This window comes from Coregonus lavaretus (assembly GCF_964263955.1).
Source record: "Coregonus lavaretus genome assembly, chromosome: 3".
NCBI lineage: Eukaryota > Metazoa > Chordata > Actinopteri > Salmoniformes > Salmonidae > Coregonus > Coregonus lavaretus.
Window position 1 is genome coordinate 33581115 of NC_139990.1, and position 19059 is coordinate 33600173.

Genomic DNA, 19059 nt, shown 5'->3' on the forward strand with positions numbered 1-19059 from the left:
ACATTGCTTGAAAAGAATATATATATATACACTACCGGTCAAAAGTTTTAGAACACCTACTCATTCAAGGGCTTTTCTTTATTTTTACTATTTTCTACATTGTAGAATAATAGTGAAGACATCAAAACTATTAAATAACACATATGGAATCATGTAGTAACCAAAAAAGTGTTAAACAAATCAAAATATATTTTATATTTGAGATTCTTTAAATAGCCACCCTTTGCCTTGATGACGGCTTTGCACACTCTTGGCATTCTCTCAACCAGCTTCACCTGGAATGCTTTTCCAACAGTCTTGAAGGAGTTCCCACATATGCAGAGCACTTGTTGGCTGCTTTTCCTTCACTCTACGGTCCGACTCATCCCAAACCATCTCAATTGGGTTGAGGTCGGGGGATTGTGGAGGCCAGGTCATCTGATGCAGCACTCCATCACTCTCCTTCTTGGTAAAATAGCCCTTAAACAGCCTGGGGGTGTGTTGGGTCATTGTCCTGTTGAATAACAAATGATAGTCCCACTAAGACCAAACCAGATGGGATGGCATATCGCTGCAGAATGCTATGGTAGCCATTTGTTAAGTGTGCCTTGAATTCTAAATAAACAGACAGTGTCACCAGCAAAGCACCCCCACACCATAACACCTCCTCCTCCATGCTTTACGGTGGGAAATACACATGTGGAGATCATCCGTTCACCCACACCGCGTCTCACAAAGACACGGTGGTTGGAACCAAAAATCTCCAATTTGGACTCCAGACCAAAGGACAACTTTCCACCGGTCTAATGTCCATTGCTCGTGTTTCTTGGCCCAAGCAAGTCTCTTCTTCTTATTGGTGTCCTTTAGTAGTGGTTTCTTTGCAGCAATTCAACCATGAAGGCCTGATTCACACAGTCTCCTCTGAACAGTTGATGTTGAGATGTGTCTGTTACTTTAACTCTGTGAAGCAGAGTAACTTTTCCCACGGGGGGCCAGTATAAAAAAAAATATATATGTATTCACTAACTGTAAGTCGCTCTGGATAAGAGCGTCTGCTAAATGACTAAAATGTAAAAATGTAAAATGTAACTCTAATGAACTTATCCTCTGCAGCAGAGGAAACTCTGGGTCTTTCATTCCTGTGGCGGTCCTCATGAGAGCCAGTTTCATCATAGCGCTTGATGGTTTTTGCGACTGTACTTGAAGAAACTTTCAAAGTTCTTGAAATGTTCTGTATTGACTGACCTTCATGTCTTAAAGTAATGATGGACTGTCATTTGTCTTTGCTTATTTGAGCTGTTCTTGCCATAATATGGACTTGGTCTTTTACCAAATAGGGCTTCTGTATTTTCTAAATTAACTTTTAAGAAGGCACACCTGTTAATTGAAATGCATTCCAGGTGACTACCTCATGAAGCTGGTTGAGAGAATGCCAAGAGTCTGCAAAGCTGTCATCAAGGCAAAGGGTGGCTATTTGAAGAATCTCAAATATAAAATATATTTTGATTAGTTTAACCGTTTTTTGGTTACTACATGATTCCATATGTGTTATTTCATAGTTTTGATGTCTTCATGATTATTCTACAATGTAGAAAAGAGTAAAAAAGAAAGAAAGAAAAACCCTTGAATGAGTAGATTTGTCCAAACTTTTGACTGGTACTGTATTTTATGTTATATATATTTTTATTTTATTTATAAAAAATAAATCAACAAATACCCTACATCATTAAAAACCCACCACTCTACTCCACTATTTAAACCTATCTAGTTGTACCTCATGCCAACAGCCTGAAAGGACGGGACACCAGCACTCAACACACCCTGTAACTCTTCTGACATCAAATCTTGTACACCCAAATACTTTACATTTTAGTCATTTAGCAGACGCTCTTATCCAGAGCGACTTACAGTTAGTGAGTGCATACATTTTCATACTGGCCCCCCGTGGGAAACGAACCAACAACCCTGGCGTTGCAAGCGCCATGCTCTACCAACTGAGCTACAGGGGACTAATACAACACCTTCAATGTTTGCTTCCAATTCCATTATGTGCTATTTAACAAAATAAATTACAGACCATCTTTCTCCCAATAAGACATGATATTTAAACTGGAGAAATGACTAAATAGCTACAGCTCAACTTTAACAGCATTTGTAACAGTATTTAGGTTTTCAGCACAACATCTCTGCAGCTGCCACCACAACCTCTATTTTCTGCAACTTACGTTCCATCCCTGCAGTACCATTGCTATGAATGCTAAGTAGCCAATCTTACTGAAGCGTATATCACTCGTTGGTCTATCCCTCTGTACTGGTACAGATCTACTACTCACACGAATCCTCTCAAGATCTCTCCCCTTGACCCGTCTTCCTCTACTTTCTTCACTGCCTCAGTATACAATACCCTCTGCACTACTCTAACCCTGGTAACCTTAATCTGCCTCTCTCGCATTACTTTTACTTCACTACATTCCTAATGAAAATAATGTACTTTTTACTCCATACATTTTCCCTGACACCCAAAAGTACTCATTACATTTTGAATGCTTAGCAGGACAGGAAGATTGTCAAATTCCCGCACTTTTCAAGAGAACATCCCTGGTCATCCCTACTGCCTCTGATCTGGCGGACTCACTAAACACAAATGCTTTGTTTGTAAAGATGTCTGAGTGTTGGAGTGTGCCCCTGGCTATCTGTAAATAAATAAAAACAAGAAAATGGTGCTGTCTGGTTTGCTTAATATAAGGAATTTGAAATGATTTACATTTTAGTCATTTAGCAGACGCTCTTATCCAGAGCGACTTACAGTTAGTGAGTGCATACATTTTCATACTGGCCCCCCGTGGGAAACGAACCCACAACCCTGGCGTTGCAAGCGCCATGCTCTACCAACTGAGCTACACAGGGCGTCATATGGTAAGTAATTAAATACACGTTTCTGGGTGTGTGGGGAGTGGGTCAGTGACTTGAGGGGGAGAAAGAATCAATGGAGGTAGCAACAGGCTGGTAGAGGGGGGCAAGGTGGGATTGGGCCAGGCGCGTCCAGGTGTCAGGCCAGGGTGTCCTCAGTCGCGGTCCAAGAGAAAATATGTATACTTTTACTTTTACTTTTGATACTTAAGTATATTTGAGCAATTGCATTTACGTTTGATGCTTAAGTATATTTAAAACCAAATACTTTTAGACTTTTACTCAAGTAGTATTTTACTGGGTGACTTTCACTTTTACTTGAGTCATTTTCTATTAAAGTAATGTTTCTTTACTTTTACACAATTGGTACTTTTTCCACCACTGGAAGATTCCAGTCACTGAGAGAATATGGACCCAAGGGCAGAAAATCTTACCTTTAAAAGGTGACACTTACTGACACAACTTCTCAGAAACTTTTCCAAGTTTTTTTTAGCAAAATTTGGCTGATGTATTCAATACGAATGAATGGGCTCATGAGGCTCGGAAAATGTAAATATAATATTGACACTAAGATGCTATGATTGCCTGTTTATTTGTCTTGAAGCTTGGAAGATGTGCTTGAATCCCTCAAGGACAGAGTGGAGAAGAAATTTCCACATCTGTGACTCCAGGGCAAACATCTTGGAGAGAGGGCTGCTGCAATGGGGAAGACAGAAGAAGACCTCTCCCACAAGCATGCTGAAGGTGACCTTTATTGGTGAGGTGGGCATAGACACTGGTGCTCTCAGGAATGTTTTTTATTATTGTGAGTGAGTAAGTGACTCTGCATGCAAGCCAGGATGTGAGTAGGGGTAGTCCCTCGGTGTGTGTGTGTGTGTGTGTGTGTGTGTGTGTGTTGACCAGCTCTGGGTTATAAGTAATGTCAAATAAATTGTATTTAAAAAGTTAGTAGTAATATTTTTTTTCCTGAATCAAGTTTATTAATGAATGACCTAGACTTAAAAAATGTTTTATCTTAAGCTGAAGAAATGGTGACAGGAATTGAGAGACGGTACCTTGAGGGAAGCAGTTCTGAGAAGTTCCCCCAGTACTCCTAGTCTGACCTGGACAGTGATGTGTTCAGGTACGTACAGTTGAAGTCAGAAGTTTACAAACACCTTAGCCAAATACATTTAAACTCAGTTTTTCACAATTCCTGACATTTAATCCTAGTAAAAATTCCCTGCTTAGGTCAGTTAGCATCACCACTTTATTTTAAGAATGTGAAATGTCAGAATAATAGTACAGAGAATGATTTATTTAAGCTTTTTTGTATTTTATCACATTCCCAGTCGGTCAGAAGTTTACATACACTCCATTAGTACTTGGTAGCGTTGCCTTTAAATTGTTTAACTTGGGTCAAATGTTTCGGGTAGCCTTCCACAAGCTTCCCCAATAAATTGGGTGAATTTTGTCCCATTCCTCCTGACAGAGCTGGTGTAACTGAGTCACGTTTGTAGGCGTCCTTGCTCACACACGCTTTTTCTATAGGATTGAGGTCAGGGCTTTGTGATGGCCACTCCAATACCTTGACTTTGTTGTCCTTAAGCCATTTTGCCACAACTTTGGAAGTATGCTTGGGGTCATTGTCCATTTGGAAGACCCATTTGCGACCATGCTTTAACTTCCTGACTGATGTCTTGAGATGTTGCTTCAATATATCCACCTAATTTTCCTTCCTCATAATGCCATCTATTTTGTGAAGTGCACCAGTCCCTCCTGCAGCAAAGCACACCCACAGCATGATGCTGCCACCCCCATGCTTCACGGTTGGGATGGTGTTCTTCGGCTTGCAAGCATCCCCCTTTTTCTTCCAAACATAACGATTGTCATTATGGCCAAACAGTTCTATTTTTGTTTCATCAGACCAGAGGACATTTCTCCAAAAAGTAAGATTTTGTCCCCATGTGCAGTTGCAAACCGTAGTCTGGCTTTTTTATGGCGGTTTTGAGCAGTGGCTTCTTCCTTGCTCAGCAGCCATTCAGGTTATGTCGATATAGGATTCGTTTTACTGTGGATATAGATACTTTTGTACCTGTTTCCTCCAGCATCTTCACAAGGTCCTTTGCTGTTGTTCTGGGATTGATTTGCACTTTTCGAACCAAAGTACGTTCATCTCTAGGAGACAGAATGCGTCTCCTTCCTGAGCGGTATGACGGCTGCGTGGTCCCATGGTGTTTATACTTGCGTACTATTGTTTGTACAGATGAACGTGGTACCTTCAGGCATTTGGAAATTGCTCCCAAGGATGAACCAGACTTGTGGAGGTCTACCATTTTTTTTTCTGAGGTCTTGGCTGATTTCTTTTGATTTTCCCATGATGTCAAGCAAAGAGGCAAGCCTTGAAATACATCCACAGGTACACCTCCTATTGACTCAAATGATGTCAATTATCAGAAGCTTCTAAAGCCATGACATCATTTTCTGGAATTTTCCAAGCTGTTTAAAGGCACAGTCAATTTAGTGTACGTAAACTTCTGACCCACTGGAATTGTGATACAGTGAATTATAAGTGAAATAATCTGTCTGTAAACAAATGTTGGAAAAATGACTTGTGTCATGCACAAAGTAGATGTCCTAACCGACTTGCCAAAACTACAGTTTGTTAACAAGAAATATATGAAGTGGTTGAAAAACAAGTTTTAATGACTCCAACCAAAGTGTATGTAAACTTACGACTTCAACTGTATGTAATCAAATTGTTACAGATATACCTTTCTACATTTACATTTACGTCATTTAGCAGACGCTCTTATCCAGAGCGACTTACAAATAGGTGCATTCACCTTATAGCCAGTGGGATAACCACTTTACAATTTATTATTTATTAATCTTTATTTTTTATTTTATTTTATTTTCATTATTTTCCTCTTTTTTAAAAATAGTTGTTTTTCTTTTTTTTCTTTTTTTTTTGGGGGGGGGGGTTGGAGTTGGAGTAAGGGGGCGGGGGCGGGGGTAGAAGGATTACTTTATCCTATCCCAGGTATTCCTTAAAGAGGTGGGGTTTCAAATGTCTCCGGAAGGTGGTGAGTGACTCCGCTGTCCTGGCGTCGTGAGGGAGCTTGTTCCACCATTGGGGTGCCAGAGCAGCGAACAGTTTTGACTGGGCTGAGCGGGAACTATGCTTCCGCAGAGGTAGGGGAGCCAGCAGGCCAGAGGTGGATGAACGCAGTGCCCTCGTTTGGGTGTAGGGACTGATCAGAGCCTGAAGGTACGGAGGTGCCGTGCCCCTCACAGCTCCGTAGGCAAGCACCATGGTCTTGTAGCAGATGCGAGCTTCAACTGGAAGCCAGTGGAGTGTGCGGAGGAGCGGGGTGATGTGAGAGAACTTGGGAAGTTTGAACACCAGACGGGCTGCGGCATTCTGGATGAGTTGTAGGGGTTTAATGGCACAGGCAGGGAGCCCAGCCAACAGCGAGTTGCAGTAATCCAGACGGGAGATGACAAGTGCCTGGATTAGGACCTGTGCCGCTTCCTGTGTAAGGCAGGGTCGTACTCTCCGAATGTTGTAGAGCATGAACCTACAGGATCGGGTCACCGATATAGTTTGACATGTCTCCAGTGTCTAGTGTATCCTGTATTTAAAGGATAGTTAACTCAAAAAACATATACTGTATTAACATCACCATTACCTGTAACTACAGTTGATTCCCGCAGACAGTGTTGGCTACATACTGAAGTTACTTGGACGCAATGTTATGGTTTGAAGAATGTATAACTATCTCTTTAAATGAGCCATACCAATCTGATTGGTGGTTAATGCTTTTCAAAGGGTTAACAGAGTATGTCTAACAACGCAACCTCTTGAAATTTTAGGTATGGTGCCGGAACAAGGTGGAAGCCAGGACGATGATGAAGATGATAATAATATGCCATTTAGCAGACGCTTTTATCCAAAGCGACTTACAGTCATGCGTGCATACATTTTTTTTTGTGTATGGGTGGTCCCGGGGATCGAACCCACTACCTTGGCGTTATAAGCGCCATGCTCTACCAGCTGAGCCCAAACCACCAACAGTCCATAAGGTCTAACAGTGGCTAACAGGGCAGAGGCATCTTCCCATCCTACCATCCGAACAAAGAGATTTCCGAATCAACATCAAATTCAATCATGACTGTGTGCTATCCCACAGTGAGCACTTGCACAAACACTAACTTTTCCTGTGAAACGCCTCACTACGTATAAGATTTAAAAACATTCATGATTACTGCCATTTAGTATGGCCATGCTTTTAATTGTGTCTGAGACACAAACACACACACATACACACACACTGTCTCACTCACACACACACAAAAGCTGTTGTTCAATATAAATTAATGAAAAAATTGTATGTTGTTACTTTACGACACGTTACACTTATGTAGTGGAGTACACACCCTGAAAAAAGCTATTCTTGAATATAAATGAACAAATGTAATGTTCTGTCACGCGATGACAGGTTACACTTGGAGTTGAAAAACTGGATCCTTCTAAATAAAGATGAAATCAAATCTTTGTGACAACTTAATTTATCAGTGTTTCTGTCTTGCTGTTGACTCAGTTTGCAAACTTCTCAACTGCTGCCATTTTATAAATAATAATATACAAATACAAGGGGAGGACCATAGAGATCCTATTAAATTACTATTCTCATTCCTAATTGAATGCAATTAACTCACTTGGAAAACTTCTCTCCACATTAAAACAGGTGACTGGTGGCCTCTAGTGGCCATACTGATACTGCACCATACACTGCTAAATCACAGATAAATAGTCATTAACACACATAATATCAAGATGTAAGACTTTATTTCCATAACAATCAAAGACTGTTAGGAATTTTACATGTAGAAAATGGGGACAAATCCATTTTAATAATATCCATACAAAGATGCTTAGAAAAAATATGTTTTAATGGTCTTCAGCACTTCAATGGAGGCCATTTGCTGGGTGGGAATGTCCACTTCTTTGAAATGGATGGTAATTTAAATTGTTCTGAAATATCCTTGCAATATATGTAATCATTATTCATATACTGTTTCATGTAAAATAAAGAATGTTTATCTACCTATTTACACTCCATGTATCCATGCACATACTGACAACATTTGACATAAATGTCACGTCCATGAGAGTTGGAGGTTGCAGTAGGGTTAACTGCAGATTGAAGGTCAGCCATCTCCTCCATGGTCAAAAGACATTCAAATTCAGGCACTACAATCCTCACCTCTGAGTCCTGGTCATCATGGTCAGCAGCCTCCTCCCAATCGATCTCTGGCTCTTGCAGATCCTATCAATCCATCCAAACATATGAGTTAATGTCACATGATAATGGCACTTGATGTCCACAGAAAAATGGCCCGATTGGGAAACATTGGGGGTTACATGTTATTTTTAAACATTAAGAAGAAATGTCAAAAATGTGTTATTATTTGTTATTCCGTGTCTGCAAACAGTACATAAACAAAATGACATGAAATGTGTCCCTATTTGGCCAATAACAAATGGTCTCAATTTGATCCAAGCTGTTCAATGTAAACTACAATTGAGTAATGCTGATTGTAATACAACACCTCTAGATTATCAGCCTCAAGAATGTTGCTCTGCATGAGTCCCAACTGCCACATCTGCTCGGGACTAAGATTGCCTTCAGTTCGAGGGGGTGGTGGTTCCAAAAAAGGTGTTTAAGTCTGCCTGAAGTCATGCCAGAAACACATAGTGTACAGTGCCTTGCAAAAGTATTCATACCCCTTGGCGTTTTTCCTATTTTGTTGCATTACAACCTGTAATTTAAATGGATTTTTATTTGGATTTCATGTAATGGTCATACACAAAATAGTCCAAATTGGTGAAGTGAAATTAAAAAAATAAATAACGGAAAAGTGGTGCATGCATATGTATTCAAACCCTTTGCTATGAAGCCCCTAAATAAGATCTGGTGCAACCAATTACCTTCAGAAGTCACATAATTAGTTAAATAAAGTCCACCTGTGTGCAATCTAAGTGTCACATGATCTGTCACATGATCTCAGTATATATACACCTGTTCTGAAAGGCCCCAGAGTCTGCAACACCACTAAGCAAGGGGCACCACCAAGCAAGCAGCACGATGAAGACCAAGGAGATCTCCAAACAGGTCAGGGACAAAGTTGTGGAGAAGTACAGATCAGGGTTGGGTTATAAAAAAAATATCAGAAACTTTGAACATCCCACGGAGCACCATTAAATCCATTATTAGAAAATGGAAAGAATATAGTATAAAAGTAATCCTTCTACTCCCCCACCCCCCCATAAAAAATAAATAATAAGTTGAATGCACCAATTTGTAAGTCGCTCTGGATAAGAGCATCTGCTAAATGATGTAAATGTAAATGTAATACGGCACCACAACAAACCTGCCAAGAGAGGGCCGCCCACCAAAACCCACGGACTAGGCAAGGAGGGCATTAATCAGAGAGGCAACAAAGAGACCAAAGATAACCCTGAAGGAGCTGCAAAGCTCCACAGCGGAGATTGGAGTATCTGTCCATAGGACCACTTTAAGCCGTACACTCCACAGAGCTGGGCTTTATGGAAGAGTGGCCAGAAAAAAGCCATTGCTCCCCAAACATATGGAAGAAGGTAGTCTCGTCAGATGAGACTGAAATTGAGCTTTTTGGCCATCAAGGAAAACGCTACGTCTGGCGCAAACCCAACACCTCTCATCACCCCGAGAACACCATGTTTTTCATCGGCAGGGACTGGGAAACTGGCCAGAATTGAAGGAATGATGGATGGCGCTAAATACAGGGAAATCCTTGAGGGAAACCTGTTTCAGTCTTCCAGAGATTTGAGACTGGGACAGAGGTTCACCTTCCAGCAGGACAATGACCCTAAGCATACTGCTAAAGGAACACTCAAGCGGTTTAAGGGGAGACATTTAAATGTCTTGGAATGGCCTAGTCAAAGCCCAAACATAAATCCAATTGAGAATCTGTGGTATGACTTAAAGATTGCTGTACACAAGCGGAACCCATCCAACTTGAAGGAGCTGGAGCAGTTTTGCCTTGAAGAATGGGCAGAAATCCCGGTGGCTAGATGTGCCAAGGTTATAGAGACATACCCCAAGAGACTTGCAGCTGTAATTCCTGCAAAAGGTGGCTCTACAAAGTATTGAATATTATACATGCTCAAGTCTTCTGTTTCTTTGTCTTATTTCTTTTTTGTTTCACAAGAAAAAATATTTTGCATCTTCAAATTGGTAGGCATGTTGTGTAAATCAAATGATACAAACCCCACAAAAATCTATTTTAATTCCAGGTTGTAAGGCAACAAAATAGGAAAAATGCCAAGGGGGGTGAATACTTTCGCAAGCCACTGTATGTAGAACATGTGGTCCAGCAGGCCATCTTCCTCTAGAGAGTGCAAGACGTCATAGTACTTGCTGGAAACGGAGATCAAAAATCATGCCACAGACATTCAATCCTAGAGAAGAAGATCAAAACATGCACTCCTAATGTTATCTAGGGGTGGTCAACCTTCCTCCTGAATAACTATCTGCAGGTTTTTGTTTCTACCATAACATAACACACCTGATTATATTCTCTATCTGCCTAGAACTGACCCTGTATATAGCTTACGTCCTTCCTTGTGTTCTTCTTAATTCTATTATTTGTGTGTATTAGTTCTACTTTGCTATAAACTACAATTGGGTCTGAAATTAGTGACACTTATGACAAAGATGAGCAATAATGACTGTATAAAATAAAATAAAAATTACTAATACAATTCCTCAGAGAAAGAGATTGTTTAACAAGTAATACTTATTTTTCTCAAAAAAGGTAGTGGTCAAAATTATTGACACCCCTAAAGATTCTTATAAATAAAGTAGTCAAAAGTTTATAATTTGATCACATATTCCTAGCACGCAATGACTACATCATGCTTGTGACTCTACAAACCTGTTAAATGCACTTGCAGTTCGTTTTGGTTTTGTTTCAGATTATTTTGTGCCCAATAGAAATGATTGGTAAATAATGTATTGTGTCATTTTGGAGTCACTTTTATTGTAAATAAGAATATATTTCCTCCACTTGTACATTAATGTGGATGCTAACTTTTTTTACAGATAATCCTGAATGAATCATGAATAATGATGAGTGAGAAAGTTACAGAGGGTCAAAGATCATACTCCCAAGACTTGCTAACCTCCCCTGTTATTGGTAATGGTGAGAAGTTAGCATGTCTTTGGGGGTATGAGCCACTGTATATATTGTTTTTGATTACTGCATTATTGGGAAAAGATGCTTGCAAGAAAGGCATTTCACTATATTTGTGCACATGACAATAAAATGTGAAACTATCTGTAGCTGAATCAGGTGTGTTAGTGTAAGTAAAAACCTTCAGCTCTCAAGGAGGAGGTGTAATGGCCTTGGTTATAGTTAAATATAAGATACATTTATCCGTGGGTTGTTCCCAACTGCCCTCATGCTCTAGCGCATGCGCACAAGTAACAATATGAATGAACCCATTCATCACATCTCCCCCCTTTAATAAAACATTCCCCAATCGTTTATCAATGGTATGTTTACATTCAAACCCTGTCTACTGTTATTACATAATGTAGCTATCAAGATGACAATTTACAATCACAAGTGAACCTTTACTGTGAGCATAACCCATAAAGTAACTTCTGATCTTCTCAAAACTATACCTGTAACTATAATGTTAAACACCACAGTTTCATCTTAAACTTAACTGTTCCGTGAATGGAGAGGTGCGCTTTTTAAAGTTTCACGGGTCCAGTCTCTCAACTGCCTTTCTCACTCGTCCTGAATGTATGACATTAGTTCCTATTCCTGTTTGTGGAAGAGTCACGTCCCTGTGAGGAGAAACAGTTTGTGTCTCCCCTGACTCACCAGACACCTCAGAGGTCATGGGCACAGTCTCTGTGACCTGGTCTGGTGTCGTTGTGTTTGTCACTAGCTGTAGATTGCGCCTGTTCCTTCTGAACTGCCCCCCTTGGGCAGTTTCCACCCGGTATGACCATGGGGTGGAGCTGGGGCCTTGAACAACAGCTGGTGTCCTCCAGTGTTTTTGTCCATCAAGTTTCATGAGCACTGTGTCCCCAGGGCTCAGTCATGGAAGGTTTCTGACTCCATTCCTGCAGTCGTAGTAAAATGCCTGCTTCCATTTTGCAGCAGAGTCTGCCTGTCTGACCTTCTCCTGGTCAGGCCAGTTTGGTTTCAGATTCTCTTCCCAGGAAGGGAGGGTTTTCCTGATCCTTCTCCCCATCAGTAGCTCAGCCGGGCTGAAACATGTGGATGTTGAGGGATTGGCTTTGTACGTCAGCAGAGCGAGCAGAGGGTCTGTCTGCTTGAGTATCCACTTGGCTGTCTGTACAACCCTCTCCACATGTCCATTACTCTGTGGGAAGTGGGGGCTGCTTGTCACATGTATGAAGTCATACTCCTTACTGAGTTCTTTTAGCTCTGTACCTGTAGCTCTGGGGGCCATTATCGCTAACCAGTATCTCAGGGACTCCGAACCTAGCAAAGCTTGCTTTGAGCTTGGCTATGACCTGGCTATTGGTCGTGGTTGGGAGGGGGAGGATTTCTAGGAATCTAGAATAGTAGTCTGACAGTACTAGGTAGTTTTGCTTTTTGTACTCACATAGATCTATTGCTATTTTCTGCCATGGTCTGGGGAGAAGCTCACTAGACATTAATGTCTCTTTTCTCTGTGTGCTCCTAGTTTCACAGCAAAATGCACACATTTGCACCTCTGTGATTATCTCCTTTGAGATTTTAGGCCACCACATTGACTGGTTATCTTAACCAGGCGTTGGTGTCCATCCTCCTATGTAGGATTTTTTTCCTCATGCATGTGTGAATGACTATGCGGTTTCCCCTGATCACTAGTCCATGTGTGTCTGATAGTTCCCCTCTCACCTGATAAAAGTATCTTATCGATTCAGGGGTTTTCTCTAAGCACTCAGGCCACCCATTTCTGATTAATCACAGCGGATTCTGTGTTCAGTCTGATGTCCTTCATTCTCTGTGGAGAAGTAGGTAGATTACTTACAACTGATGCGACATACGTGGTCACGTTGCTGTGGGAGTCTGCTGCACCCTCGTGGTTTCTCAGTGGACCCCTGGACAGAGCCTCAGCTACGGCGAGTGTCTTTCCTGGTGCGTACTCTGCGATTCTGTCATGCCTACTCCCGCTCCCCCTTTCCAGCACTCGACGTCGCTGGTCTACTAACCACCAGTCCTGGCACCATCATTATACGCACCTGCTCCCCATCATTACGCACACCTGGACCTCATCATCACCTTAATTACGCTCCCTTTATTTAGCCCTCAGTAGCCTCAGTCATCAGGCAGTATTGGTTTTGTCTCGTTCAGTATGCTTCTCCTGTTTTGTTTATCTGCCTTTTATTATTATTAAACTCACCTTCTGTACCTGCATCCTGACTATCAGCGTATACGTTACAGAATACTGCCTCTCAAATTATGGAAGCAGCAGAAGAGAAAGACATCTCCCAGACGGTCGGTGAACAACGATACCTACTCCGCCAACACCACGATCAGCTGGCGCAACTGGATGCGGTATGGTTGAGGTCCTCCAACGCCTCGACACCACCCAAGAGGTTTCACCTCCAACTAGCGGAGGGCCTTCTACCACCGAGAGGTCCAAGATTGCCATGGTCATTTCTCTGCTGACTGGGCAGGCGTTGGAGTGGGCTACAGCTCTGCACCCTATTCCGTAGAGGACTGCGCGAGGAGGTCCAGATGGAGTTGGCGTTCCGGGATGACAACCTTTCCTTCCTCCTCATTGCAATGGCCATCCATCTGGACAACCTTCTTCGGGAGCGCCGGCACCTCCCTCTCTCCTCGCCCTCCTCCTTTGGCTGTCCTGAGGCAGAGCCTGAACCCATGGAGGTAGGGGCCACACACCTCTCCGAGGACAGCTAGGGCTGTGTTCCTATTGCGGCAAGGAGGGGCACCAGCTTCAGCGGTGTCCAGTGCGTCCCATCCCGGGGTCCACTGGGGCAGAAGGGTGGCCCCGTGATCATCCGTCTCCCAGGGTAGGTGTGAGTATTCCATCATCATCATTTTCCGCCAATGTGGAGATCCGCCAGGCTCTGGAGAGGGAACCCGCCTGCTACCTGCCCTCCTGAGCGCATCTATGTCCCCACGGGGATAAGGGATTGGCTGTTGACCTGGGCTCACACATCCCTCGCCGCCAGTGGTGTAAAGTACTTACTTTGAAATGATTCATACTTTTACATTTACTTTTGATAAACCAAATACTTTTAGACTTTTACTCTAGTATTTTACTGGGTGACTTTCACTTTTACTTGAGTCATTTTCTATTAAGGTATCTTTACTTTTATTCAAGTATGACAGTTGGGTACTTTTTCCACCACTGCTCACCGCTGGACACCCAGGTATCACCCACAGCATTCAATCCATCTCCGCTAAGTACTGGTGGCCCACCTTGGCGCAGGACGTCGCCCACTATGTATGTGCCCAAACCAAATCTCCCCGGCACGATACAGCAGGGAGACTCCTTCCCCTTCTCGTGCCTCAGCAGCCTTGGTCCCATCTGTCCATAGATTTCGTTATTGATCTCCCTCCGTCTGATGGTTTCACCACTATTATGGTTGTTGTGGACACATTCTCTAAATCCTGCCATTTTATCCTTCTCTCTGGTCTCCCTACCGCTCTCCAGGTCACTGAGGCACTGTTCCAGCAGGTCTTCCAGCACTATGGCCTTCCGGAGGACATCGTCTCCGACCGTAGCCCCCAATTCACATTGCGGGTATGGATAGCCTTCATGGAGAAGCTGGGGGCCACAGCCAGCCTCATATCCGGGTACCGGCCTCAGTCCAACGAGCAGGTGGAGAGGACCAACCAGGAGCTGGGGAGGTTCCTTAGTAGTCACTGCCAGGACCGGCAGGGGGAGTGGGCCCGGTACCTTCCCTGGGCGAAGTACGCCCCGAACTCACTTCGTCACTCCTCCAACGGGCTGATTCCCTTCCAGTGCATCCTGACTCATCAATCTCATCAACAGTCTTTGACACCTGATAGGAACATTGTCCAAGTCCTTGCTGCTAATGAGGGGCACAAGGGGTTTGTGGTCGATGACCAGCCTGAAGCTGTCTAATCCGTAGAGATACTTCTCAAAGCATTCACAAGCCCACACGCTCGCTAAACACTATTTTTCAATCTGAGTGTACCTTGTCTCTGCATCACTCAGATGCCTGCTGCAGTAGGCAACTAGTTTCCAGTCCTCACCATGCTGTAGGATGCAGCTGACACTGCTGTAGACTTCCTGGAATCATAATAAGTTAACACTGGAGCAGTGGTTAGTGAGTGTTTAAGTCTCTGAAATGCTGCCTCCAGGCCCACTCTACCTTTGTTTTGAGGAGCTCGTAGACCGGCTGCCTCATAGTGGATAGCTCCGGAATGTATTTCCCAAGATACTGTACCTTCCCGAGGAAACGCTTCAGCTCGTTGACGTTCTGGGGCTGGGGGAAGTTGCTTATCCCCATGATCTTTTCCGGGTCTGGCCTGACGCCGTTAACATCAATGATGTGCCCCAGGAAGCGAAGCTGGCTTTGTTTGAACTTACACTTGTCCTTGTTGAGCTTGAGGCCTGTTGCTTCAATGACTTTGAGCACGTTTCCAAGGCTCTTGTCATGTTCCTGCTTAGAGTTGGCATAGATCAGTACATCGTCCATGTATATAGCCACACCCTCGAGCCCTTGCAGAGTTTCCGTCATTTTCCTTTGAAAGATCAAGGGTGCACTGGTTATACCGAACGGGAGACGTTTGAAGCGGTATCTCCCAAAAATGGTGATGAAAGTAGTCAGGTTGCTACTCTCCTCGTGTAGATGGATTTGGTAGAACCCACTAGCTGCATCTAGCGAGGTGAATACTTTGGCTCCTGACAGTTTCGACACAATTTTCTCCATCGTGGGAAGAATGTGCTTTTCCCTTTTTACTACTTTGTTCAGGGGTTTTAGATCGACACAGATTCGGACGTTGCGATTTGGCAGCTCTGTTACTTTTACCTCTATGTCCTTGTTTTCCATGCGATTGAGCTCCATTTTCACTTCAGCCATTAGCGACAGCGGCACTCGCCTGGCAGCATGTACTGCGTATGGCTGGGCATCCTATTTTAGGACTATTTTCATTGGTTCAGTTTTTAGCTTCCCGCAGGACACGAAAACATCTGTGATGTTTTCGGGTACAGGCCCATATCTGCAGCAGTTACATGGCTAAGCAGATTGTTGACACCCCCTCCTGGTATCACATACACAAGGAAACTGTAATGTTGTCCCTTGTAGCTAGTGTTAGCCTGAAACTAGTGTTAGCCTCCTTGCTCACTGAGCCCAGAAGATGGACTTGATCTAATCTCTGCTGTGATTTCCCTCACAGATTGTGGTTTGCTTTTACACGCACGTTCCCAATGTCCTTTCTTATTACAGTTGTTAAACACTGGGCATCTTTCCTGGTTAGCATGCCTGCTTTTACCACATCTTTCACATTACTTTGCATTGTGGCTTGTTTTAGCGCCGCCATGTCCTTGACTCGCGCCCCTTTTCCCCCCATAGCCCTTTCTCGTCCTAGCAGAGCTGCTGCTAGCTACATATTGTACTAGCCCGTGCTGCGGTTCCCCAGTCTGCAAGCTAATCTGCTTAGCAACATCCTCAGACTGCCGCACTTGTTGAATAGCCTGTGCTAACGTCAATGTCGGCATCAACTGTAACTTTTGAGAGAGTCCTTTGTCTGTGATGCCCACTACTAAACGGTCTCGGATATGTTAATCCCTTTTAGCACCGAAATCACAGTTCTCAGCAAGCTCATAAAGAGCTCTGATGTACATTTCTGCCTTTTCTCTCTCTATTTGGCTGCATTGGTAAAAACATGGCCGCTCGTGAATGAGATTCCGTTGTGGAATTAAGTAGTCGTCATACTTTTCCAACACTATATCAAAGTTTGTTTTATCCTCCTCCTGAGCGAATTGAAATGAGCTGAGTATTCTCTGCCTCACTGGCCATCGCGTAGATTAGCGAACTGACCTGGACGACTCCATCCTCTTTGTCCAGTTTTGTAGCAGTCCTGAAACGGCAGAATCCCTGCCTCCACTCCGGCCATTCTGCGGGGTTTTGAAACTTGAATTGCTCTGGCGGGTTCAACTTGGGCATTTCGTCGTCCTCGTCGTTAGATTTGATGGTCGGCTACACAAAGTCCACTTCTGACACCATGTAATGACATTGGTTATATCTAAATATAAGATACTTTTATCCGTAGGTTCTTTTCAATGTGTTACCACATTTAATAACATAAATGCCAAGTAACAAATGACATGGGACTGAATGCTAAGTAGCCATGTTCCCAACTGCCCTCATGCTCTAGTAACAATATGAATTAATCCATTCATTACAGGAGGGTTGGCCAGCTGATAAACATTAGTATTAATTTACACAAAATATGCATCACTACAAGAGTAAAAGGTTTAATATCACATCTGATTGTGAACACCTTTGTCCTGAAATGAAGCTTCCTCGACCAGTTCCATGAACCGAAAACACAAAACGAACTATATCCACATTTTCTACTCCCCGTCCCATGGAAAATGAGTAGAATTGCATGAAATTAGTTATAGAATTGCTAAATCTTCTCTCCGCCCCATGGCAAAATGTGTAGAATTGCAGCAAACTTGCTTTAAAACTGCAATATCTTCTCTACACCCCATGGCAAAATGTGTAGAATTGCACGAAATTAGCTCTAAAACTTAAAAAGATTTGCTCCGCTGTGAAGAAGGGGGGCACTAAAATGTTTTGCTCGCAATGTGGAGGGGACGCAGACCCGGGAGCAACTGCGGCCCCTCATTATGAGTTCAGATTTTTTGTGGCCCCCACCCCCATGTAAGTTGCCCATCCCTGTTCTAAGCTATTCAATCTATCACATCACAATGCTATTGATCTGCTCTGCAGTTGTAGCACACAGACGGATGAGAGTGAAGAGCAGTTAACATTGAATTGGCAAGTGTGATGCTGCTGGTGCCAGATCATCATCGGCCAAGGGAGATCAGACCGACATGCACCTACACGTGTGACTACACTTTCTGGAGAATCCATCCACTCCTCCAAATATTACAATGTTGTACCTGGGAATATAAAAGCTAATGAATTTAACATTGACACATTAATTGATGAAGAAGGACTCAATAGATGTAATATTTGAAAAGTATACAGGTACAGTACCTTATCAACTTGTGATTAGTGTCCACATGCACTAATGAGAGGGGCCCTTGCACAGAGTACGTTCTCTGCACCACACATCCAAGATGAGCCATTCTGGACAGGATCCCTGCCGAATTCACCCCGTGCATTGAGGCCACCATTCTTCTCCATTGTACATGAAAGCACAAGGACTGCAACCTGCCTCTCACCATTCGGTAGCCAGCATTTGGCATTTCAGTCTTGATAGTGGTCACCACGTTATCAAGTTCCTGCTCTGTAATGGTGCTGTACAACTCCCCCACAGACAGACCAAATTCTTGCATCCCGTCGGAAGATGGTACATCTGGACACACCCGTCAGACTGGCAATGCATGGCACAGGCAGTTGAGTGTACAGCATTTTCTTCAACTTTTCTTGTTTTATAACAAGCTTGGGACGTCCTCGCACACCTGCCACAGCTTCCACTTCGACACATGGGAATGTAAACTCCACCTTCTCTCTTACAAGACCATGGAGCTCCTGAAGTGCTTGTGTGATGTATGTGGGTATCTGAACACGATTGGAAAACAACAACATGAGAATCAGCTCCTGGCAACTCATGAAACCCATGTAGTCCATGTCGATTTGTTATTGGCTGACTACATGCTGCAACAATTTTTTATTGTTATTAAAATGTATTTGTATTCACTTTGATTGAAAGATTGAATAAGATCAAATGAATGAGATCACATTAAAGAGAAGAATCTGAACTTTTGATGGATGTAATTACAATCCCTGGGGACTAGGCTAGCTAACCAAACTCAAGCATACACACTGAGTGTACAAAACATTAGGAACATTTCCATGACATAGACCAGGGTTCTTCAATTCCGGTCCTGGAGGGCCGAAACACCTCTGTTTTTCATCCTCT